Source organism: Mchenga conophoros, linkage group LG3 (genome assembly GCF_057382185.1).
Source record: "Mchenga conophoros isolate Kocher_MC1m ecotype Shallow Benthic linkage group LG3, M_conophoros_male_GT1.1, whole genome shotgun sequence".
In the NCBI taxonomy this organism is placed as follows: Eukaryota; Metazoa; Chordata; class Actinopteri; order Cichliformes; family Cichlidae; genus Mchenga; species Mchenga conophoros.
The window spans coordinates 21,022,972-21,049,115 of record NC_140528.1 but is presented as its reverse complement, the minus strand read 5'-3'; the positions used below and the strand labels follow the sequence as shown (position 1 = coordinate 21,049,115).

General features: G+C 41.7%; 1 protein-coding gene, 1 long non-coding RNA gene and 2 pseudogenes across 2 annotated transcripts in view; 2 read left to right on the top strand and 2 right to left on the bottom strand.

Annotated features, from left to right (window-relative positions):
• Positions 1-1,524: 1,524 nt before the first annotated feature.
• On the bottom strand, positions 1,525-4,636 carry LOC146577650 (neuroligin-2-like; annotated as a pseudogene).
• LOC146577649 (uncharacterized) lies at positions 4,635-5,772 on the top strand (annotated as a pseudogene).
• An 8,266-nt stretch (positions 5,773-14,038) lies between these two features.
• LOC146577648 (uncharacterized) lies at positions 14,039-17,761 on the bottom strand. The gene is made up of 2 exons (XR_014891438.1): positions 17,655-17,761; positions 14,039-14,301 (listed from the first exon to the last, which is right to left on the bottom strand). It is a non-coding gene; the product is annotated as an uncharacterized LOC146577648 (long non-coding RNA).
• Positions 17,762-25,798: 8,037 nt separating this feature from the next.
• Positions 25,799-26,144, top strand: part of LOC146577641 (protein NLRC3-like) — a 142,735-nt gene continuing 142,389 nt past the window's right edge. The window contains exons 1-2 of the mRNA XM_085268430.1: positions 25,799-25,833; positions 25,940-26,053. The gene's annotated coding sequence lies outside the window, so the exon portion shown is untranslated. The remainder of the gene's footprint in view (positions 25,834-25,939; positions 26,054-26,144) is intronic.

The window sequence follows — 26,144 nt, the reverse complement described above, 5'->3', positions numbered from 1 at the left end:
TATATTGTGTATCTGGAATGAATTTTAGGTCTCTACGTCCATCCCATGGGGAATGGGAGCCGTAACAAAGGTGTTGCGTTTATATTTTTGTTGAATGTATATTGAAAAAATTGAAAATTTTTTTTTGACATTTTAATGATCTAGAGAGATAGAAAGCTAGTCAGATATGAATTTTGTTTGATTTTGTAAAGTAAAAATTGTGATATAGCTTTGGCTAAAATTGAATTTAAAACATTTTAATTGAAAAGATTCTGACAGTTGTTGTTCATTCAGTTTGTAATGATTTATAATATGCCAAATAAAAAATGGAATTCAATAAGTGTATAATATATACCCATCTTTTTTCTCCTTTTTTAAAAAAAAATTGAAATGTACACATTTTAACACATCTTTGTGTCAAAATAACACATCTTTGTGTTTACATTTTTTAACACAGAAGATGTGTTAAAGGAGCAGACACATTAATTGTGTTAAAACTGACACATCATGTGTTGTCCCTAATCTGATGCAGCACATGTGTTAAAATTTAACACATGATGTGTCAATTTTAACACATCCCTTCTAAGAGTGTACAGTGTCCTTTTCCCCGCGTCTTTAAAAATAATTCATGCATAGATCCCCCACTGAGAAAACCCTTTTATATACTTTCTCCTTTGTACACATTTTATATAGAACTATATATAATATCATTTCTCTATATCTATATTTTCAGAAAAATTCTTTCCACACAATAAAAAACAACAATTTAACAAATGCTTCAAACAAAACAACAAAAAAGAGAGAAGATGGAAGAAAGAAAATCACGACTGAGGCCAGTTTGGCACTTTGTCATGAGAACATGACAGAACTCTGTTAGTTGACGGTAAATAGCGAAACTCTATTTTTCTTTCTTTTCTTCTCCCTCGATGAGAAATGAAACACAGCAGTACTTACTTGGCACCTAAAAATGCTGGTAGAATGAAAGATATCAGTGTTTTCATAGTTATATGTTTAGTGTACGCCTCCCCCTCCAGACTGCTCAGCAGATCGGGAATTTTTAGAGAAGAGCAGGAGGGAGGCGTGTCAAATGAGAGGAAGAGAGCAGTAATAAAACACGGATGTAGAAAAGAGAAGCATAATGTGCACATAACACACAGGAGATGGAAAAAGAGATGACGCCAACGTAAAAAAGAGAAAACAGCGAGGAGCGAGAGAGCATTCGTCCCTTTGACAAATGTTGGAGGTCTTGAGCCTGGAAACAGCAGACCGTCTTTGAAAACAGTATCTTTGAAAGATCTGAGTCACCCACCCCAAACTGCTCATCTGCTGCTGGACACTTCAGCACTTCAGTTGCACCTCCACATGCCACCAGTGGAGGGAGCTGCCAAGTTTCACAGCACATGACGCAGCAGGTGTAGTTGCTTTTGGAGAAAGAAGAGAATAAGAGGACAGAACGAAGGCCCACGTCTAGAGGCCTCCCTTCCAGAGCGGAAGCAGAGCCAGTGTTCCTGGTCCCTAGGTGGCGCTGTGTCGGGCCTGTCCCTACTATACCCTGGTGGTGGAGTGGGGGTGGGGCAGGGTGTTGTTGTGGCCGGTGGAGGGGAATGTGTTGAAGGCGTGAAGAGGCTGCATGCTGGTGATGGTGCTGGGGATCACGGTGATGGTGTATGGCGTCATCAGCGGCACGTTGTCGGGGGCGCGGCGCAGCGCCAGGGTGTAGTCGGGAGGGCAGGCGGGCCGCAGGATGTCGTGGGGTCACAGGGGCTCCATGTCGTGGTGAGCGTCGTGCTCCCAGTCCTTCATCTGCAGGGACATGATCTCTTCCTCCTGCCTGTGAGCCAGGTCGTTGGCGGGGCCGCCCCGCTGAGGGGACAGCCGGTGCCGGCGCATCTCGTGCCGCTTGTCACGCTTGTAGTAAAGGGCGGCGAAGGCCAGGATGTTGAGGAAGAAGAGCGACGCTCCAACTGCAACTGTCACGCTCAGTTCGGTGGAGTAGTCGCGGGTGTCTCCGGGAAAGAGGTCCTGGGGCGGGCGCTCTGAGCCCTCGGGCTCAGGATCTGATGGGAAGGTAGGGTAAGGATGACGAGTGGTTCGAGGAACGTTGTTTCTGGGCCTCATGGTGCCGGGGTCACGGCCTGCGGGGGAGCGCGTAGTGGTGGGAAAGAGCACGTCGTGCAGGCTGTGAAGATGAGGGACTAATTCCAGCCAAAAGGCCACTTTGTTAGCTCTGTAGTTGTCTCTGACACGAGGTTTCAAACCGATGTGAAGGTACTGCTTGTCCTTCCAGTTGAACTTGGTCCAGATGACCTCCTCGAAGCGGTTGGGCTTGGTATGAATGAACTTGGTGTCCTGAGGGACGGGCAGGTTGGGGTCCCTGGTGGAGCATAAAGGTTAAACGTTTCAGTTCAAAGTTATATTCAGTCTCCATTATAAGTAACATGTGGCATCAATACACTGAATACAGACAGGAGGCCCATTCTCTGTGCAACCTTTAAACTATCTAAGACCAACCGGCTGCTCTGGGATCTGGATGCTTTTGGTGAACCAGTATGTTCAATTCTTCAAAGCCACACGGGAATTAAACTAGCAACCTAGATTCAAGTATTCAACATGACTAGAAGGCTATCAGTGAACATACAGTAACGTGTACAGTTTACACTACTGTGACATGAGGCCTACCCAGTCTTTGCGAAGTTAGTCCAGTAAGTCATGACCACAGCGCTCAGCATCACATCGTTCTTGGAGAAGTTGCACGGGAACAGGTCCGTGGCACCGATCATCGGTACGCCGAACACGTAAGGTATCTCGTCTCCGTGTGCGGCGTCGGCACTCGGGCCGCGTCTCGGTTTGGCAGTGGTGGTAGAACGTGTAAAAGTAAACTGGGGACTGAAACTCAGCATGGAGTTTGGCAGTGGCCACAGCTGGTGCCACCCACTGGTGGTCCGTAAACAGGGCCAACAGAGTCTTCCGCCGCATGTCGCCGTTGTCCCTGTCCGCCCAGTCTGTGCACATGAACTTAATGGTCTCCCTCAGGATGTCTTTGCCTGGTGAAGAAGCACAGGAGGGGACAAAAGGAGGGGGAAGAAAGATAAAAGTGAAAACTGCTAAGAGTAAAGTAACAGCAGTGCAAGACATTTTTTAAGAGATCGGTCTGATCAACAGATATGAAACCAAAGCAAATGTTGGTGAGATGAACCAAGAGCCAGGAAGCGAGTGAGAAATCTAGAGAGGAAAAAAACTCTTTCAGATAACAGAAGGAGTGACAGGCAGCAGAGAGGAAGCATGACTGCATTATCCAAACATGTCTGTACTGTGACTGTGGTCCGGCTGTGAGGGGTTCGCAGGCCGATCTGTCAGAAACACCGACACTGAGATTGGGAGCCCACTACCTGGGGGATGATAGCATTACTGCCCACAGAGCCTCAAAGGTTAAGGCGCAGACACGCCGTGATGTGGATGAGTGGCTCTCTTTAGCACGCTTGTCTTGTTTGATGCACTTCACTGGGCTCACATGTTACTGATTCCATTCTTTACTCGCATGTTTTAAACGCTTAAAGCACTTTCACAGGTTTTGATATTCTTTTGAAAATTCATGTGAACTCAAGCTGTCAGAATTGTAATGTAAGCTTTGATAATTGTCCACATTTGTCATCTTGACGATTATCCGTTTATTTTAATGAATACAGCAAACAGAAAAAAACGAACAAATCAACAAACGCGGCTCCTAATGAGACAAAACCTGATGATGCTGCAAAATGCAGTTAAGTGAGAGGAGGCTGTAAAATGGAATAACTGAAAAAGTGGCAGTGTACAGAGGTGGCGTCCTCACCCTCTGGGTAGCCGTAGAGGTTGTCAACAAAGCTGGAGATGGTGTAGTCGAACGCCGCAGCTGAGATGCCGTCGTTGTCCTCACTGTCGTCCACAAACTTCAGCCCCTCTCCCTGGTTCACTCCTATCAAGATGTCATAGTTTAGGAGCTCCCCCTGGTGGAGCAAATAAGGAAGAACATGCTGAGTGCTGGAACAGAGCCTGTGTGCATCACAAGTCTACAACAGGAAGTGCAGCTGAAGCACAGCTTTGTGAATTGGCAGCATTTCATTTCCCAGTAAACAAAATAAAGATTAGCTGTTGCCATGAAATTCCTACTATAAACTGTAAATACTCTTTGGGTCTTAAAGGTTGCTGACCCCTGCTTTAGATGAACAGAGTTTTTTAATTAAATACATAATCTTTAATAAATGTTCTCTTTTCTAAAAAGTAGGATAATTAAAAAAACTTTTATTATACCTCTATTGAGTAGAAAAAAAAACTCGTGTTTTCTGTTGTTTGTTATATAATATTAGGGATGTTTGTGACAATTAATTTCTTAATCGGCTGGACTAACCAATAGTCCACAACCAGGAAACACTGAAATTTTAAGTTAAGTTTGAAAACAGTTTAAAAAAAAAATACCCCATTCCAAAATGTCTTGTGACAATCTCATTGGCTTAGGGAGTGATGATGTCATAGATCTTAAGAATCTTAAGTCCTTTGATGTTTTTCCTTAAGTAGGGGTGAGAAACAGCAAGTTTTAGTTCGTTTCAGCAGCATCTGTGTTTGCAGCCTACAAAACGTTCACCACAAGCTCTTCAAAGTCATCGTATAGAAACTCCAACATGTTTCCAAGAAAAAAACAACCAATTCAAAAAGATTACGCCGCCTCTCCTTCCTGGCGTGGCCGGCCAATTTCCCCAAATGGCTCCTCATCCTTCCAAAGGGCGTTAGAGGAGAGTAGGAAGGAAAACTACCTTCTCCAGAAAAAAATGCAACAAATTGAAGAAGACAAACTTCAACTGGAGGACAAATGTAGACGAATGGAAGCCCAAAATAAAGAGCTGGAAGAAAGACAACAGCGCCAGCCGGACATAAACATTATTAATGAGGGCTGGGGAATCAAGTTTGCTCAGAGCCGAGAGCAGATTGTGCACCTCATTAAAGAAAACAGGCAAAAGAGTGCAGAACTAAAAGAAATGACCAACCAGCTCCAAGACAAGAAAACGATGACTGATAAGATACAACGGGATCTCCAATACATGGACCGAAAAAATCGGCTCCTCCAAAGACAGCTCCATGAAGCTGTGGAAGAAAAGAAAGAATTCCTCCAACAGAAGGAAGAGCAGGACAAAAAGCAACGAGACATGCAGCACGAACTGAAGAGCATGCAGGAAAAATACCGCATGCTGAAAGAAAGCCTGGATGAAACACTGCGCCAAAATAAAGACCTTCTTCAACAGAAAGAGCAACAGCAGGAAAGACTGAAAGAAGGAAAACGTATCGTCCAGGACTTTGAGTCTAAAAATCTAAAACTGCAAGAGTTTTGTAATCAGCTGGAGGACAAAGCAACTAAAGTGGAAGAAGAAAAGGACAAACTGGAGAAACGCTGCTCACAGATGCAGAGAAGGATCGATCAGATAGCGAGAAACAACTCCGAGCTCGTTAAGGGGATTTTGGTGGAATTCAATAACTTGAAGCGTGAAAACACTCAAATGCAGGCGCAAAAACAACAAGAAGACAAAATACATGAAGACCTGCAGCTCACGCTCCAAGATATCCAGAAAAGAAACGAGCAGTTAGAAGACAAGCACAAAGAGGTCCAACAGAGAAATGCAGACATGCACAAGGACAAGCTGATACAGGAGGCAACATCCAAACAACTCAAAGACAAGCTTGAAGAACAACAAGCAACATTGGAAGAGGTGGAACAAAGATGTGAGAAACTTGAAGAACAAAACGCAGAAACCATCGATGAGCTGAGAAATCTCATCCTGGAGAAAAAAGCGCTCGTGGAAAAGTGCATGAAAAAAAAGAAAAAATGGTTCCACTTGTTCCGGAGGAGAGACGCTACTGCTTCCTCACCTGATGTAGCCTCGTCTTGCTCCACCTCTGTTAACCCCCCCAACCAGTCCCGGCCGTTGACTGTCCCCTCCTGAGCCTGGTTCTGCCGGAGGTTCCTGCCCGTTTAAAGGCAGTTTTTCCTCCCCACTGTCGCCAACTGCTTGCTCAGAGGGGATGGTTGGGCTTTTCTCTCCTCTGCCTTGTTTCTTCATTTACTTGTTTAACTTTTTTCAACTTATCTAAATAATAAACCAATTAAATTTATCCTTTGAGTATTTTTCATCTCATCTTTACAGAATCTTTCCAAAACATTTTCAAACATTCAGATCTGTCTTTTATTTTCTTCTTGAAGCCTCATAAATGGTGAACTAAAAACCCGGAACATGGTTTGAAACATAGTTTCAGCTGAAACTGGCATAACATGCTGTGTGTGTGTGTGTGTGTGTGTGTGTGTGTGTGTGTGTGTGTGTGTGTGTGTGTGTGTGTGTGTGTGTGTGTGTGTGTGTGTGTCAGGATATCACTAGTTAGGTCATCATGTTTAGACTCATTCACTCCAAAATTATTTAGGCCAAATCTTTAAAACAGTGTCATTTCATACACATTTTCAATTCACTTCAATCGCACAAATGCAGAAATAATTATTTGCAGTATCGTATTTATTATGAGAATGTCATGCCTGATCATTTGTACCTACACCACCAAAAATGGGGGCAAAAGGGAGGAGATCATGTTTAATCGGTTATAAGAAAAGGTCAGAAATATAAGTGCTGACATGAGCAGTGTCCACAGAAACCTCTGACTCTCAGCTCAAAGCTCATATAAACCATTTCTACAACCAGCAAACAAACAAAGACACCGAACAGTTAAAAGAGCAGTGACGTCACCACGAATCTGTGGTCAGGTAATATCCATGTTTTGATTGATGATTTTCTGGAGTTAAATGTGAAAATACTTTTTAATTTATTTAAAAGTATTTAATAGCATATAACACCCAAAACATGCTGGGTGTGGAAATAAGAAAATCAAAATTTCCTCTGTTTGAGTCACAGTAACTTTGACATAGTAACATTTGCAGTAAGTCCTAAATGTTCACCTTTAAAATCCCTCCCTCTGTTCATTTTGCCCACATCATGTTTCAGTGGTTGGCCTCAGGTTCTTCAGCTTCCTGACAGTCTGAAGTCAGCTGACAGAGTTTCACCTGCTAAATACACAGAAAATCTTGTTAAAGCCGCACAGTTTGCCCAACAGTAATATTCCCATTAAGCCCTTTCTAAACACTTTATAACAATGTGTCATCACTAAATTATAAACTTCTTCTCCAAATCTGCACGACTGCACTTAGTCACAGACTTTATTTAATTGTCCTGCGGCTGCTATCATATATTTTACCAAACAGTTCTTCTCACACAGTCACAGATATATTTCTCTCAATGCAAACTTCACTCATGTCTCAGACAGGAAACTTGAGTTTTTCTTTTTTTTCTGTCCCCACTCATTCAACTAATTTGCATATTGAGTCACATCTCGAGAAGTTGCCCTGACAACAGAAATGCATATTCAAAACATTGCTGCATAATTCAATTATTATTCTTTTATTTTTATTTCTACAGTCGTCACTTCTTTTGCTCAATCAGCTGGAAACCACTTCTAATTCACTATTTTAAACCTGCTTTAAGCTTCTAATCCCTGGTTGGTCCTCCCAGTCACTTTTTCCTTGTCACAAAAGTCGCTCTATTGTCCTGCAACTTCCTGAGTTATTCCTCAGCTTCAGCCTTTAAGTGTGTTAAATCTACACCATTCAGCATTTATGTCATGTATTCACATTCATGAGTGTAAGCATGTCTTCATTGCGTGTATGTTGTGTGTTCATATTAATATTGAGTGTAAGCTGGTCTTCGTTGCCTCGATGTGTTTTTATAATCAGATTTAATTCCTGCATCTTTGCGCTGAACTGTGGATTCAAACTGTCTCACTTCTGATTCTCTCCAAAAACAATTTCACATGTGACAATTTCTACATGTGTGTTTTCTATTTTTCTATTCATTTATGTATTATTAGTTCATTTATTTCTTTATCTCTCTCTCTCTCTTACTTTTTTTATTTACCTTTCTGTTGCGATGCTCTGGATGTTTCTAAACCCCACAAATGCAGTCTCACTGTTCAACCCAATTTTCCTATGCTGGCATCCTGGCAGCTGCACGCTTGACTTTTCTCAGTTCATGGGCAGTTATTTTGCGCCTTGGTTTTTCCACACGCTTCTTGTGACCCTGTTGACTATTTTGAATGAAACGCTTGATTGTTCGATGATCACGCTTCAGAAGCTTTGCAATTTTGAGACTGCTGCATCCCTCTGCAAGATATCTCACTATTTTTGACTTTTCTGAGCCTGTCAAGTCCTTCTTTTGACCCATTTTGCCAAAGGAAAGGACGTTGCCTAATAATTATGCACACCTGATATAGGGTGTTGATGTCATTAGACCACACCCCTTCTCATTACAGAGATGCACATCACCTAATATGCTTAATTGGTAGTAGGCTTTCGAGCCTATACAGCTTGGAGTAAGACAACATGCATGAAGAGGATGATGTGGACAAAATACTCATTTGCCTAATAATTCTGCTCTCCCTGTAGACTTTTGTCTTATCGCCTTAACCTCCATGGTCTCAAATTCTTTAAGGATATAATTTCTTTTAACCGGATTAGGGCAAATTTCATTTATCAAAATATTCCTGATCACTTTGTTTGTAAACCTGCTGTCACCAAATTCAACTCCAGCTATGCAGAGCTGCCTCAGTCCAGGAGAAATTTTAGAGTGCACAATATCTTCTTTTATCATTGATCTCAAAGGGACTGGGATGGCTTTCACTGGGGATTTATATCTCTTAGCAGTACATCTTACATCAAATTTCTCACAAAACGTCTCATGTTTTAGTAAGACCCCATTATCATCCATAAAATGAGCTACAGCCCAAATCCCTTTAGATCTCCATTCATCCACGTACACAGATTTCCTACACAAACGGATATACCTGTTGTTCCATATAGGGGTGTTGTGAGGAGTAAAGCTATGTTTATAGATTAATTTCCAGTAGAGACGGACCTGCTGATGGAAAGCTGAGAGTTTAACAGGTAACGAACTGCAATCAAAGTCACAACGTAACAAAAAGTCTATTCCACCCATTTTGCCAAAAATCACATTGGGAATAATGTTCCAAAAGGAATTTTTGTTCCTAATGAAAGATCTTAACCATTTCAATTTTAGTACACCATTCATAACATCAAAGTCAGTGGCATTAGCCCCACCCTCTTCATAATTCTTAATCACATCATTTTTCTTTATATAATGACATTTGTTCCTCCATATGAACCGAAAATTAAGAGTATTTATAGATTTAATTAGTTTTGGAGGTATGGGCAGAGAAAAGGCTGGATAGATGAGTCTGGACAGACTGTCCATGTTGGTTAGCAAGATTCTCCCAAACAGAGTTATGTCCCTTTGCAGCCACATGTTTAAAATTGACTTACACTTTTCTATATTGGTACAGATATTCTTATTTTCTGTTGATGTCTTATCCTTGCAAATTACAATGCCCAGATACTTCACCTCTTTTTTGATCTGCATATTATTTATTGCTTGCAGGGGACACTCATGCAGAGCTAGAATTTTGCATTTATTAATATTCAGCTGTAGGCCAGAAGCTTTGGAGAAATGGTTGATCGCCTGCAAGGCTAAAGGAATCTGGTCCTCATTTTTTAGAAACAGGGTGGTATCATCTGCCAGCTGACTGATTATTATCTGTTCACCCATCACAGTTAACCCCTTAATGTGACTGTTTTTAATCAAAATAATTCCTCTGACACAGAAGACCTACATTCCTGGTTTAATTCTTGCTGTCAAAAAATCATGGACTCTGTGGCTCCTTTAAAAACCAGGCAGCTTAAGGCTAAACCTGAGCCTTGGTTTAATGAGAGCAGTCGTGCTGTTAAGAGGGAATGTCGTCGAGCAGAACGGAGGTGGAAAAAGGATAAACTGCATGTATCATTTCAAATTCTCAAAGACTGCTGGCATCGCTACCAGAACACTGTTAAAGAGGCAAAAAGGGAATATTTTGCAAATATTATTTCTTCCAACTGTCATAACCCACGTGTGTTATTTAGGACCATTGACACTGTTCTTAATACTCCTTTGAATGTCTGTTTGGAAGTTTCTCCTGAGATTTGCAATGATTTTCTGAACTTTTTTATTGAAAAGGTTGTCACCATCAGGGCTCTTATCACAGCTCCTGACTCTGACCCCTCTGTCTCTGTCCCTTGCGCTGCTGTTTTCACTCAGTTTGAGCTTGTGACGCTCTCCTCTTTAGAGGATGTGGTTCGCCATATTAAGCCCACAGGTTCCCCACGGGATCCTGTCCCTCCACAATTCTTTAAAGAAATTTTTCCTAGTATACAACAGTATGTCCTTGACATTATTAACAGCAGTCTGTCTTCTGGTGTGGTTCCTGCAAATTTCAAACATGCAGTAGTACAGCCACTGCTTAAGAAACCTGGCCTTGATCACACAGTTTTAGCGAACTATAGGCCTATTTCCAAGCTGCCTTTAGTCTCCAAGGTTTTAGAGAAAATTGTTTTTAGTCAACTGAAAGATTTTCTAGATGAAAATGGAATCTTTGAGGTTTTTCAGTCAGGTTTTAAAACCCTTCACAGCACAGAATCTGCATTACTAAGGGTTTTTAATGACATCCTTCTGGCATGTGATTCTGGTAACCATGTTGTTCTTGTCTTGCTTGACCTAACTGCTGCCTTTGACACAGTAGACCACAATATTTTAATTTCTCGATTACATGATGTAGTGGGTATTGGTGGCACTGCACTCAATTGGTTTAGGTCTTATTTGTCAGATAGAACTTTCTCTGTCAGCCTTCTCGGTTACGAATCGTCTTCTGCTCCTCTGTCATGTGGTGTCCCACAGGGCTCAATTTTAGGGCCACTGCTCTTTTCTCTGTATCTACTGCCTCTGGGTTCTATCCTTAGAAGGCATGGGATCTCATTTCACTGTTATGCCGATGACTGCCAAATTTATTTGACACTAAAACGCAAGGATGCCATCTCCATAAAACCTCTCTTGACATGTCTAGATGACATTAAAGCTTGGTTGGCTCGAAACTTTTTAAATTTTAATAAAAAGAAAACAGAAGTGTTGGTGTTTGGACCCAGTGGTCCCTGTGAGTCCTCCTCTGTTGTTTTAGGATCCCTGGAAGTCTATTTTAAATCTGTTGTTACTGACCTTGGTTTTAAGTTGGACAGTGATTTTAAATTGGACAACCAAATCAGAGCAGTGGTGAAGTCCAGTTTTTATCATTTAAGGCGACTGGCAAGACTAAAATCTTTTCTTTCGAGGCAGCACCTTGAAACAGTGATCCATGCTTTTATTTCTTCCCGCCTGGACTACTGTAACTCACTTTATGTGGGGGTCAGTCAGTCATTGCTCTCACGTCTGCAGCTGGTTCAAAATGCGGCTGCACGACTCCTAACAGGAACTCGAAAAAGAGAGCGTATAACCCCCGTGCTGGCCTCTGCACTGGCTGCCTGTGTCTTTTAGAGTTAATTTTAAAATTCTTATGTTTGTTTTTAAATGTCTACACAGTCTTGCCCCGCCTTACCTCTCTGAGCTTCTTCATCCCCACATACCCTGTCTGAAGGAAATTGCCGTCCCGGGTTTCCTCCGTGGCGTGAGCGATAAGCAGAGTTCTGTCCTTTCCTTCTAAGATTCCTAATTATTTAAAGTAACACTCAGGTATGCCGTTCAGCTGGGTTAGTTACAGCGCCGGGAGCAGCTTGGGAGAACAAGGAAACACAGACTGCTTCAGGTTGCCTTCCCAAATCAACTCAAAGGTTTATTTGATACACAGCAGTTTATATAGAGGAAAAAAGGTTCGTGTGTCAGCTTTCCCAGTTCAAACCGGTACAGACTAAATAAGGAAACGTCTTCCTGCCTTCTGAGCAAAGTATCCCTTGTGTAGTTTATCAGTTCAGCTATAATTTATGATCATCCCAGCAAAATACACTCCTAGACATAAAATACAGAGTTCTTTCATTAGTGAATTCTGAAACAAACCACCTAGCCTTTAACGAGCCTTTTCCAGGAGATAAAGAAAAAGGGAGGATGGGAGTAAGGAAGTGGTCTCATCTCTGTGGTGTTTTCGACCTTGGGGGACCAGCTTGTGAGTCTTACACCTTAATTCTTGGGTCACAGAGAAAGAGAAAAACAACTAGTAGATGGGCCTTATTGAGTAACAGTTTTCCTGTATAAAACAATCTCCTGTAAATGCTAACCGTGGTATCAAAATATCACAACAGTTCTCTCCTTTTATCATGAAATGATAACATAGTATAAAGACAGAATGTAATAACATAATATAAAGACAAATCATAAATGTGAAACAAATCATAAATGTAACTAGTCCTTTGAGGAAGCTTAACATCAAAATTTTAAAAAGAAGAAAAGAAAGAGAAGAAAACGTCATTCTTTTCTTAGACAATCGAGTAATTTACAATCTAATGCTCAATACATACATCAGGATCATCATTGATGACATCTGACACATAATCTGGGTCAATTTGTGCCAATTGCAAATACATTGAAGTAGCTGTACTAGTAGCTATACGGGTTATCATTGAACGTACACAGGGTACCACACAACAGACAATAATCATCAAAAACATGCTGCAACGGTTACAAAGGCTACAATTAGTTCCTTCCATCTTCCAAACGTGTCCTGTAGCCACTTATGTAGCCACTGACCATGGCCTGTATTGGCAATTAGTTCTATCTTCAATGCTTCAAGTTTATTCATAGCTTGTGTGAATGAACCGTTAGGGGCGGTGTTATTGGGAATGAAAGTACAGCATATATCAACGGTTACTAGACCACAGGTACCGGTCCAATTAACAGGTAAAGCTAATCTAAGAGTATTATTGCACATCCAATAAGCATGTGGGATTGCTCTAGTTAGGCGCGTGACCATGTGTGATTTAACTAACTCCCCCCAGTCAGTATCATTTAAGACACCCTCTGGGGGAACAATGATCAATTCTCTGCTCGAACTTGAACTGTGTGTGTGTTCCTCCAGATATGATACAACTTCAGCCACAGAGACAGCTAGCCATGTCTCATTACAGCGTGCACCTGGGGAGTCAGAGAAGAATGTATAGTTATCCTTTGTATAATCTATGTGTGTGTCTGGGCCAGTTAACTTTAGTCTGCGCAGACATATCATACTAGTATTAAAATGGAGAGGGATCTGTCCTAAGGGCAGTGAGGGCTTTAACCTATTCTTAGGGCGTTTCATTGGGGCGCAGGTCCCTGCGGTGTCATTAGATAACTTCAATAATTTGCCTAATGGAGTCTCAGGGTTAGTTGGTGTGTGTGTGTGTCTAAGTAGGCAGTCGAGAGGGCTCAGAGTCAACTGTAAAGTGTCTTTAAAGAGAGCATTATCTCCGCCGATTTTCTCTAGTCCCTCAGTGAGGGGGAAACCGGATGTGGGGTATCCTACTATTACCTGTTCTGGATTAGCCTTTGAACAGACATAACAGTTACTGTTTCCTAAATCACGAGCGGCTGTTCTGGCATTTTCATACCAGGCGTTAGCTCCTGTTCTAGAGGGTGCATAAAATGGTTTATTAGTGGCGTCTATGTTGCTATTTACTGATTTTAGGGAACGTGAGGAGTGCATTAAGTAGGTGTCTTGCAAAATGGAGCATGAGGTATAGTCAGCAAAATATGACCTGCAGAAATGTGAACATGGTTGCAGTTTACAATACAAAATAGCAAAGAGAAATCCTAAGGTTAATGCGATAGATATGATAAATAACCTAAATATATAAGAAAGTATATAAGAAAAACAGTTCTTCAGTTGTCTCCTGGCCTGGTCCCAGGTTCGAGAGACACAGAATAAGCGTCGTATGATGACAATGGGCATTTCATTTTCTCCATGATCAGGATGGAATGAGTCTAGCTTTATCAGGTTAGACATCATGTGGTACTTTTGGCTTTCTGTTCCTGCTGGATGTTTGAGTACCTTGTTGTTGTTCTTTCAGACGTTGTGTGTTAATCAGTGATTGCGTGTGTGTATGTACATTGGATCCGGGCGCTGGCTCGCCTGAGATGTCATCTACCCGTGTGTGTTTATTTGCTCTAGTTCCGGGCGCTGGCTCGCCGGAGATGTCGTCTGCTTGATCCGACGCCTGAGATGGTCCGATTGGGCTGGTCTTAACCCTGCTGGCATGAATCCACTGAGGTTGTCCGTCTGTGAGGATGCTGGTTCTTCGTCACTGCCAGTACAGTCTGGGGCTGGAACACGCGCGGCCTCCCAGAGTGTCCTTGGTTTTAGTGGCTTCTCCAACATGCATCTCCTTGTCTCCACTGGTGGAACTGTGGAGGGGAAAAGCTGAGAGAGACAAACTTTCTGATAGTTATTATTCAGTTTTTCTACCAGGTTGTGAACATCAGTGGACAATGCAATATACATCACCTTCTACTAGCGGTGCCCCTCTGGAAGCTGACCATGGTGTTGGAAATAGTCTTATTTCAAATGGAAATAATTTGGTTACTGCAGATTGAGTCATTCTAATCTCACACAGGACTTGAGTAAGTAATTTGACCCAGGTCATTAAAGTTTTAGCACACTTTTGAATTACTTCTAATGTGAATGAAGATCCTCTATCACTGTTAATCTGGTGAGGTATTCCGAATCTGGGTATTATTTCATTGCTCAACTTTTGACAGACTACTTCTGCAGTTTCTTTTGAGGTTGGATAAGCTTCTACTCATTTACTAAATTGATCCACTATTACCAGTAAGTACTTGATGCTTCCTTGCGCTGGCATATGTGTAAAATCAATTTGTAATGTATGAAATGGAAAATCTGGTTGTGGTAAATGCTGATGTTTCGCTTTTGAGCTACCTACATTAGTTCGTGCACATGTTAGACAGGTTGCTAATATGCTTTTTACTGCATGTGATGTTTTCTCAATTACAAATCTTGATTTTATTGCCCCTATTACCCCTCTTTGTCCGACATGACTCACACAGTGAAAATGTCGGGCAAGGACTGGCATCAGGGAATATGGGAGGGCAATCAAACCCTTAAGATTTTGTATAGGCCATCTCTGTCATCTAAGGTACAGTCATTATTCTATGCAGAGGCTTGCTCTTGTATGAATTTTAAATCAACATTTGTGTCTAAATAGTCTGGGAGTGTAACAAGTGGCAGCTGTAGGGGCACAGATAATACTTCCTGCGGCGGTGGGAGCTGTGATGCAGCTGCAGCCTTGGCTGTCACGTCTGCTAAAGCATTACCTGTTGCTTCGTCTGTGTCAGCTGTACTGTGTCCTTTCGTTTTTACAACTGCAACGGCCGATGGCAGCTGTATAGCCTGAAAAAGTCTTTGAACAAAATCAGAATTTAGCAATTTATTTTCCATCAGCAGATCTAAATCATCTCTGTCTCCACAATGTGCCAAAGTCATGCACAACGCCAAATGCATAGCGGCTGTCTGCGTAAATTGTCACATGCTTATCCAAATGTAGCTCACAGGCGCGTATTAAAGCCATGAGCTCTGCTTTTTGTGCTGAGTGAAATGGTAATGAGTGAGCCTCTAGTATGATGTCAGGCAATGTCACCACTGAATAGCCACAAAGAAATGAGTTGTCACTCGGCCTTGAACAGGACCCGTCCACATAAACCGTGGCTGAGTCTGGGATAGGTGTTTGCTCTAAATCTGGACGTGGTGCCGTGGATTCCTGTATACGTGTCATGCAGTCATGATCATCAAGCCTGTCTGAGCCATCCTGTCGGTCAGAAGAACACAGCATAGGATCAATAAATGTGAGATTTGCATATGTTGTTTAGTTATGTTTGCTAGAATGGTCGTGACCTGGTGATTGGTGTGTAGAATAGTGTCATGTGAGAGTGTAAGCTTCTCGCAGTCCCTTATCATGATAGAGCAAGCTGCTACTGCCCTCAGGCAGGCCGGCATTCCTGAACAATTCAGGCAGCACCTTTGAGTGGCGGAGGTCAGCACTCCCTGTAATGCATTGAAAGAGGAAGTCATTTCTGTGGACCACAGTATTCGAGGAGGCTTGTCTTTTTTACAACAGTCACGCAGAATGTGGTCATGAAAAGAACAGTCTGGTATCCACTGTCTGCAATAGTTCACCATGCCCAGGAAGGACAACATTTCCTTCTGTGTAGTGGGACGAGGGACAGAGGTCACAGCTTTGACCCTGTCTGCAGTCATGGAACGTTTTCCGTGAGACAGTGTGAATCCCAAATATTGAACAGAAGTCTGACAGTACTGCATTTTCTTTGCATATGCTTTGTGGCCAGTCTTTTGGAGGTGCTGGAGAAGCATGTGTGTAGCAGTTTGACATAGTTTTTCACTTTCAGCACAGAGGAGGAGGTCATCCACATGTGGATCAGGGTGCAGCCCTGGATGAGTGAAGCACCATTGAGAAAGCAGCAGAGCTGTCTATCATGCCTTGGGGCAAACGAGTCCAAGTGTACTGCTTATTTCTATGTGTGAATGCAAATAACGGCTGTGTGTCTTCATGCACAGGTACTGAGAAAAAGGAGCGGAGCATAAATCCACCACGGTAAAATGTGTATGCAATGCATGTCAATATGCTGTGAACATCTGAAACGAGAGGTGGCAGAGGAATGTTGACTGCATTAATTTGCCTTAAGTCTTGTATGAAACGCCATACGCCAGGTTTGTTAGGCTTTGGCACAGGATTGACAGGAGTGTGGGCTTTATTACTCCTGTAGTCAATAAATCTCCTATGATGACATCTAGAGCTGCGGCTTTTTCCGTGGAAAGGGGACATTGCTTGACATATACTGGCTTGTTGTTTTTTAGCTGTGCGTGATAAGGTATGCAGTCAATAAATCCTATATCATTCTCACTTTTAGACCATAATGTCATATTCTGGTATTCAGCTGGCAATGTAACTGCAGAAATAGTACAGTGGATAGGGTAGGTTAGATCTATGTGACGACATATTTCGTAACCTATGTCTGAGTTATGTAACAAAATCACTGTTTGACCTTCACTTGTGTGAGCAGTTATCATGTTGTTGAACAGTGTGAGAGAAACAAAAGTGTGGCTCCCAGTCATGGGATTACCTGTTAGTGGCGTCTGTACACGTTTTTTTTTTGGCACAGTGTGTGACATAGAGTACCGGACAAAAGGATGTTGAGTTCATTCTCTGCTGAGGGTCCAGCTGACACAGAGGATGTTCCTTCTCCATCATGTCGGTACATAGGGCAGAGAAAACATAAGCTGTTATCAGTGTCAGCAAACATTTCACCCTTTATGTTAAATGAAATACACAAATTCATTTTTGCTTTGGGTGTCTGCGGCTGCTGGAAAACTGAGCTAAATTTGCACCTGTGGGGCCATTATTGCATGCTTCCCTTTGTTGCCAGTTACCTTGTCTGGAAGAGCTCCGCTGACGCCTAGTGGCAGGAACTTGTACTGCGTTCTGTGGTCGAGGCGCGTGTGCCCTGTTGGTGGCTGCAAAGCGACATTCTCTGGACCAGTGTCCTACCATTCCACAGCAAAAACACACATCTCTACTTTTATCTTTCCGTCCTCTGAAACTTCCTTGCTGTGCTGGAGCGGGTAATCCTGCATACATTAGTTTCTCACTTTCCTCTGAGCCTTCTACATCAAAATTCAACTTTATCTTAACACTTTTAGCTTTCGTGGTAGTATCTGCACTGGCCTTCAGTTTTACTGACCTGTTTTCTGGCGATAATCGTTCGGGATAGGGCTCCGGAAATAAATTAGAATGCATTGTACTTACAGTCCGTAAGTTGTAAACAAAGTCAGTCACATAAGCACTTCCGCATGTTCTGGATACGTGATCATGGACGTCTTCACCGATTCGCGGACGTAGGTTACACGTAACCGGAAATGGGAGTTGTACTGAGCCGTTATTTGAGACTTTATTTTGTATTTTATTAATTTTTGGTTTTACAGGTACTTTAGATTTTTTATCGGACCTGTCTGTGGTCTTTGAATTATTCTGACCCATGTTCAGTGATTTCCAGAGGGGTTTACACGCTAGGAGGATTTAGGTTAGTATTTTCGCTGCGGCACAGCTGAGGTCACTTTAAATTTATTGCTAGCAATTTTTGTTTGGGTGAGCAACTCTCACTTAACGAGCAACTTCTCGCTTAACAACAGGCAACTCCCTGTGTCTTTCTGCTTTTAATTTACTGCTTTTAACCCTTGAGACCCGTGTTTTTTCTTTTTTTCTTTTTTTTTTTTTTTAAAGAAAAATTAAACAATTAATTATTATTATTATTATTATTTTTTACGTATAAATGTGTTGTGTCTTTCCACTTGATTATAACTGATTTATTTATAACATTTTATATAAAAGAAAAACGAGAAGCACATTAATTCATAGTAATTTAACATAAAATTGTTTGATAGTGTTAATTTGGAAAGCCACAACTCTAGCGGGTCCACCAACACCACACAAGGGTTAATTTACTTTATTCGGGGACTGAGGAAGTCGTCAGTGTATCTCTCTGGATCACTAAGTGAAACTTCGTCAGCATATCCCGTTTTTTTTATGGATCGATCACTGAGAGAGGTATAATACGGTCTTTATATAAATATGAAAGACGTGTATTTACCTTCTGTCAGCCATCCCACTTCTGACACCAAAATTGAAGGAAATTGCCGTCCCGGGTTTCCTCCGTGGCGTGAGCGATAAGCAGAGTTCTGTCCTTTCCTTCTAAGATTCCTAATTATTTAAAGTAACACTCAGGTATGCCGTTCAGCTGGGTTAGTTACAGCGCCGGGAGCAGCTTGGGAGAACAAGGAAACACAGACTGCTTCAGGTTGCCTTCCCAAATCAACTCAAAGGTTTATTTGATACACAGCAGTTTATATAGAGGAAAAAAGGTTCGTGTGTCAGCTTTCCCAGTTCAAACCGGTACAGACTAAATAAGGAAACGTCTTCCTGCCTTCTGAGCAAAGTATCCCTTGTGTAGTTTATCAGTTCAGCTATAATTTATGATCATCCCAGCAAAATACACTCCTAGACATAAAATACAGAGTTCTTTCATTAGTGAATTCTGAAACAAACCACCTAGCCTTTAACGAGCCTTTTCCAGGAGATAAAGAAAAAGGGAGGATGGGAGTAAGGAAGTGGTCTCATCTCTGTGGTGTTTTCGACCTTGGGGGACCAGCTTGTGAGTCTTACACCTTAATTCTTGGGTCACAGAGAAAGAGAAAAACAACTAGTAGATGGGCCTTATTGAGTAACAGTTTTCCTGTATAAAACAATCTCCTGTAAATGCTAACCGTGGTATCAAAATATCACAACACTGTCGGTCTCTCAGGTCAGCTGACCAGCTGCTCCTGGAGGTACCGAGATCCAGGAGGAAGCTCAGAGGGGACAGGGCCTTCTCTATTGTGGCTCCAAAATTATGGAATAATTTGCCCATGCATGTTAGAGAGGCCCCTTCACTGTCCACTTTTAAATCACGTCTTAAAACCCACTTTTATTCCTTGGCTTTTAACCTCAGTGAGACTTAGTTTCTTTTTTAATGCAGTAGTTATTTAATTAATGATTTCACTCTTCTTTTATTTGTTTTTTATTTATATCTCATGTAATTTTATTTTACAGTTCCAATGTACAGCACTTTGTGTCAGCTGTGGTTGTTTTAAAGTGCTTTATAAATAAAGTTGATGATGATGATGATGATGAAAATAGACAACAGCTCAGCAACCATGATGAACAGAAGTGGTGAGCTGCTACATCCCTGCCTTATCCCTCTATTAACCTCAAACCTTGAACATGTACCATGTTCTAGCAAAACAGAGCTGTTAATGTCATTATATAGCATCTCTATAACATTGATAAATTCCTCTCCAAAACCAAAAGACTGCAGAGTTTTTAATATGAACGTATGTTCAACTGAGTCAAATGCTTTGTAAAAATCCAAGAACAGGATGTACCCTCTCTCTTGGATTAATTCACTGTATTCAAGGAGATCCAAAACCAGCCTAATATTGTTATGAATTAGTCTTCCTTTCAAAAAACCTGATTGTGTTTCACTGATAATGTTTGAGATGCCTTTCTTTAGCCTCTCAGCTACAGCTCCAGACAGGATCTTATAGTCAGTGTTTAGTAAGGTGATGGGTCTTAAATTGTCTAAAATTCTTTTATCCTTACCCGATTTAGGGATCAGGGTTATCAGCCCTTGTTTCATGCTCGGCATCACTTCTTTTTTCTCTATCGATTCCTTTAATGCATCAAACAATAAAGTTCTTAGGTCCTTCCAGAAGAATTGATAAAAATTAGTAGTGAGTCCATCTGTCCCTGGGGACTTGTTTAATGCCATTTTCATGACCACCAAATCCAGTTCCTCAATTTTAAGCTCTGAATCACACAGATCTTTGAACGGCTTGTCAATACATGGGATGAGATTATGAATCTTATCAAAGAAACTATCAGAATCAGCTGCTGAATATTCTGAGGAGTACAATTTGGAATAAAAAGTGAAGACTTCTTTTCAATCTTTCTGAAATCTTTACATTCAGTCCCATTTATCAACAAGCTTGAGATTAGATTTCTCTGCTGTCTGCACTTTTCCAGCTTACTAAAATATGATGAGTTCTTTTCACCTGCCTCAATCCACTTGGCTCTCGATCTTATAAAGGCACCCTGGGCTTTCTCTAGGTAAAGATCGTCTAATTTAGTTTGTAACTCCATCAATTTATTCTTTTCTTGCACGTTTAGTTTTTCTTTACTACAGCACTGAGTTATTTCACGAAGTAAATTACTTTCATATTCCCGTTTTTTCTTTGCAGAATTTTATAGTGAATTCTCTGATTTTGAATTTAATAAGTTCCCATTTCTGTATATTACCCACTACTGAGTCATCATTTTTTATATCTGTAATGTTATGTCTAATTTTATCACAATACTTGTCCTTATTTAAAAGGCTGGCATTAAATTTCCAATATCCCCTGCTACTACGTTTCATCCTTGTTGGTTCTAAGACAAGATCAATGAAACAGTGATCAGATAGGGGTGCTTTGGAGATTTTAGATGGTGAAGTACACCTCAAAATGTCATCGCTCACTAACCAATAATCAATTCTTGACCTGCTTTCTCCATTAGGTTTAAACCATGAATAATTCTTAACTCCAGGATTCAAACTTCTCCAAATGTCTGTAAAATTATTATCACTAGAAAAGTTCTCAATAATGTTATTCTGTTGCCTCCTTCCTAAGCGAGGAGGCCATCTGTCCATCCATTCATCTGAGGTCATGTTCCAGTCTCCTCCTATTAGGATGTAATCTGTGGGGTACATAACTTTAAACTCTGAAATAACATTTGTTAGATTTTCCAATAGATGTTTATTTTGACCTTCGTTATTATGTCCATAAAGATTTGTAACAATTAGAAATATACCTTCGCTCTTCAAGCTGCAGTTGACCAATGACCCTCACTATCAGCTTTATATGTTATAATCTCCCCTGGGAACTTATTAAAACAAATCGCCACACCTCCAGATCTGTTAGATCCACGACTGAAAAGAATCTTGTCTCCCCACTGATTAGCCCAAAAGGTAACATCGGCATCCACAGAGTGAGTCTCTTGTAAAAACAGACAGTGACATTTTTGCCCCTTGCAAAATAAAAAAAGTGCCTTTCTCTTAACAATTTCCTTCAAACCCCGAACGTTTAATGAACCAAAAGAAATTTTTGAGTGAACCATAATAAGAGTATGCTAAGAAAATAACTTTTTTTTAAAAAAGAAAAGAAAAATATATAAACATGAGTTTAAATTGTAACACTTGTCACCAACTCAGTGACTAATAACCTTTAACTTTAAGTAGAACTCTTTTGTCCCATTAATAATATTCCACTGTATACAGTCTTACATCAAGTCTTTCATTCAACGTCGATGATCCTCCGTCCTTCGATGTATCCATGAGGACCCCGGAAAAAGGCCCGTTTCCCAGCCCGTCTGGCTTGTTCAATTTGCGGCCACAGCCGCCTCCTCTCTTCCCAGTCCTCCCGCGGCAGTACCTCAGCGAAGTGGAAACCGCCGTTCTTACAGACAGCCGAATCTTTGGTGCGACGCCAAATCTCCTCTTTCACGTGTCTCAGAGCAAACAGAATGATGATATGTCGGACCTTGTTCTCAATCTTCTTCCCAACTCTATGCACCACATCTACAGATTCTTCAAGCTTTGATATCATATCAGGTGCGATCTTGCCAAGAATTCCAATAACCAGCGATCTGACACCTTCATCTCTTTTGTCTTCTAATCCTTTAATCCGGAGGCACCACCTCATTTTGTACCTTTCTTGCTCTCACACTCTCTCCTTGAGATCGTAGTTATCTTTGGTCAACTGCTCGTTTCGTCTCTCCAACTCTTTAACCTTTTGTTTACATTCTTTCACCTCCTCCGAGTTGAACTGAACCGCTTTGGCTAGGCTGGCTAGCATCGTACTAGCTTGCTTGCATTGCACACTCAGGTCAGCTAGCTGCTCGTCCACTCTTTTTTCAAGGTTTTTTCTACGTAGTCATGATCCGTTCCTTCTCTGCTGTCTTCCTTTCCATCACATGGCGATGTTGTTTCTTGTTTTTTGAGGTCGAGTTTGAATTTAGCAGGTTTAACTATACTTGGGGCAGTCATTTTACTACTTTCGAGTGGAAACAATAACGAACACAAAGTAAATTCTGGGACAAGTTCAACGAGCTCCTAATTCGTGCGACTGCTCAACTCGCCATCTTGCGCCACCGTCTCACTACTAGATGAACTTGTGACACACATCTGCAGCAGAGGCTGAGTGGCTGCTCTCACACCTGGAGCATCCAAATCGACCCACAAACACGCTGAAAGATGCAATGCCATCAATGTGGATTGTCAAGACTGAGAGACCTCTTCCCTCTGACCCCTCCCCAAACCCTCAAACCCTCCTACCCACCTCGACATACAAACTCTGTGTGGCTTCACGTGTTCTGTTGATGTTTACATGATCGAAATAACTTGAACACAAACACAAACAAACAAAGAGGAAGACCGCACCGGAAGGAAACAACTACAAGTCCCAGCATCCTCTGTGTTTAGGGAGCAGCAGTGAAAGTGAAAGCAGGAGGAGGAAGGTGGAGCTGAGGCAGGTGAGTGTTAACATGAATATGTTTCTTCTTATGACATAAAATAATTCCACGCTGTTCGTGTCTGTGGGTGAAATGTGAGGCCGGTCGGCTCCTCTGAGCGCTGGTTTCCTGTAAGTAGAGAGGAAGTGAGTTTAGCTGAGCCTCCGTTTAGTGTGAGAGAGCAGGAGGAGAGTGAGAGCTGTGCTGAGGCAGGGTGAGTGTTAACACCGCTCTGACATTACTGTGTCTCTGTGGCGGGAACAACAGGCTCCGTCAGTGGAGGCAAAAATAATCAGACTTTGGTTTTTCAAAGGAAACAACTTTATGTCGGAAGTTCCCGCACGCTCATTGGATAACGAGGTGTCAATCTCGAGCTATTAGCCAATGAGCGTGCGGATTCACAGAAAGACCCGCCTTTATCACGGGACTTTAAAAACTACAATGGCGACAGAAACTCCGTGAGTGGAGTTCAGGGTGACGTTATGAAACTGTGACGTTTGAGCCACTTCCCGTTGATCGTGAAACTGATGGTTTCTGGTGTTTGGGTCTGTTTTTCTGTATTTATGCAGATAAAGTGTAAACTCAGATGAATTATACCATCAAATGTTAAAGGAAAATATCAGGATGAGTGTCTGTGAGCTGAGAAGGACGTGAAGCGAGCAGTTTATCCCAGAGCTGAAGCTGCTCTGTGTGCAGAGATGAGCTCAGATTCCTGCTGTGATTGATCAACAGTCACAGAAATGTAGACTTGTAGTTATTACTGCAGTATGGTCACAGCAGATACTGATAAACATGTATTATGAGGATGGATGATCAAGTTTCTCACTCTCTCCTTTAAATCTCAGTTTTTTCTTCTTCACAGTTTATCTGTTAATTTATTAATGAATAACACTGAAAGAGTTTCTGTTATATTTCCCCTTGAACATCAGCTTATTAGGGCGGCATTAGGAAATAGCCCCCCTCCAAAGAATGAATAAATGAATGATGATAATAATAAAATGATTCAAAAGCAGAGCTCAGAGTGGTAGAATGGTCAAACATGGATCCACGGGTGGTTCAACTGCATTTGGTGACGTGACCAAAGCAAATCTTTCAAATAATCCCACCATCAACGGGATGTTGTCTCCTTTACTACGGTTACTTTACTTGGTCACCGTGTGAATTTCTTTGAAATGAACCAAATTCTTTTATTTGTCGGTTGTTGCATATTTAACCTCTACAGTCAGGAAAGGAGGAGATGAGGCCTCAACAATGTTGGGTTGTAGCTGTGGTTCAGGTTAGAGTGAGTGTCCATGGAATAAATGTAAGTCAGTGAACTGGAAACATGACTGTGTTCAAACTTTGTTTTCCTTTTTATAATGAGTCTAATCAAAGGTGGACAGAAGTATCTCCACTGTGACTTTTCTGTGTCACCATCAGAGCTTCTGCACAGTGTTTCTGGGGCAGATAACATTGCAGCATTATGGAGACATTATGGAGACAAAAAGAAAAGCGTCTGGACTTCTTTAAGTTAAACTTAAAGAAATCCAGACGCTTTTCTTGGACTGTTCAGTGTTGAGTCTCATTCACACACTCCCTCAGACTCTTCACACACACTGATTTGCTGACATAAACACACTCCTGTGTGCTTCACACACACACTGAGGACCATCTACAGACTGTGAGCTCCGTCTTCTTTGTCTTTGGAGCCGAACTCTGACAAAGTTAGGAACAAAACTTTCTCCAGCGTGTGAACTTTCCTCCTAGACTCAGTCTGAGCAGTCAGACCACATATTTCTAAAGCAGCACATGAAGGTGTGGCTCACACACACACAGGTGAAGGAAACAGCTGCAGTATTAAAAACTGCTTCACTGTCTACAAATATATGAACTGAATGTTTCTTTCAGGCTGTAAAAACCTTGTTTATCCTCCATTACAGTCCTGCATTCAGAGCATTACTTCTGTTATATTAGTACATGTATTTTATTCTGATGAACACATGAAACTCTGAGCTGGATTGAATCCATTGAATCAGAGTCCAGGACTCAGACTAAACACACTGAATGTGTCCTGAGCTCGGCCGCTGTTCCACAGTAACTGCTGTCAGAGTCACTGTTACTGAGTTAGCTTAGCTAGCAGAGCAGCTAGCAGTTAGAGTATGAACTCTGTAAGCAGTCAGCTCGGTCCTGGACATGGTTACTGACATAAAGCTGCTCTCTGCAGCCATGTTTGACCTGCTGCTTTGTAGGACTACAGTAATGGAGGATTTGGAGGCTGAACTGGGCTCTGTGACACTTTTTGTAGTGAACTGATGAAAGCTGCGTCTCAGATGGATGTTAGTCCAACACAGACACGACCTCTGCAGCTCTCAGTTGATGTGCACATGAATGATTTGTGTTTCCTCTGCAGGTGAAGGTAGAAAGTGTGTGTGAGCTGATGTGAATTGAGCAGCATGGATCAGTGTGAGGACAGAGAGGAGGGAGTCCCTCCCTCTAAAAGCACTCTGTGTGGGGAACATGAGAGCCAGACCAAAGCTCAGAGGTGAGATGACCATCTCTAACTGTCCATGACTCTTCTCCATGTCACAGCTCAGCACTCACATCACTGCTCCATCATTATTCACACTCATACCTCTGTGTGTGTTGTTTTAAAGCCCAGAGCTGTGGGGCGTACCAGGCTCAGCTGGACATAACCCTGAAACTAATCCAGAGCCTGGACCTGAACCCAGCTGTGTTTCCTTAAAGAGCAACAGGTCGAAGGGTGTTGGTGTAAACTTTAACAAAAGACTGTTATGTGACAAAGAGTAAGTACATTATTTTTATGAGATTGTTCATCATGTCTTTAATTTAATATTTCCAGTTTTTCCTTCCTGTCTCATGAAGCTGTGACATTTATTGTTTTTCTTTTAGGATCAATAAGAGGCCAGAATCTCCTGGACCTGAACCCAGCTGTGTTTCCTTAAAGAGCAATGACTCGAAGGATGCTGGTGTTTACTTTAAAGGCTGTTCTTCTGCTGCTGAGAGGTAATGTGTGTCTAGATGTTGTTCCTGACTCTGTATTTTTGAATAAATCCTCATGTTTAATATCAGCTCAGCTCTTTCTCACACACATTTC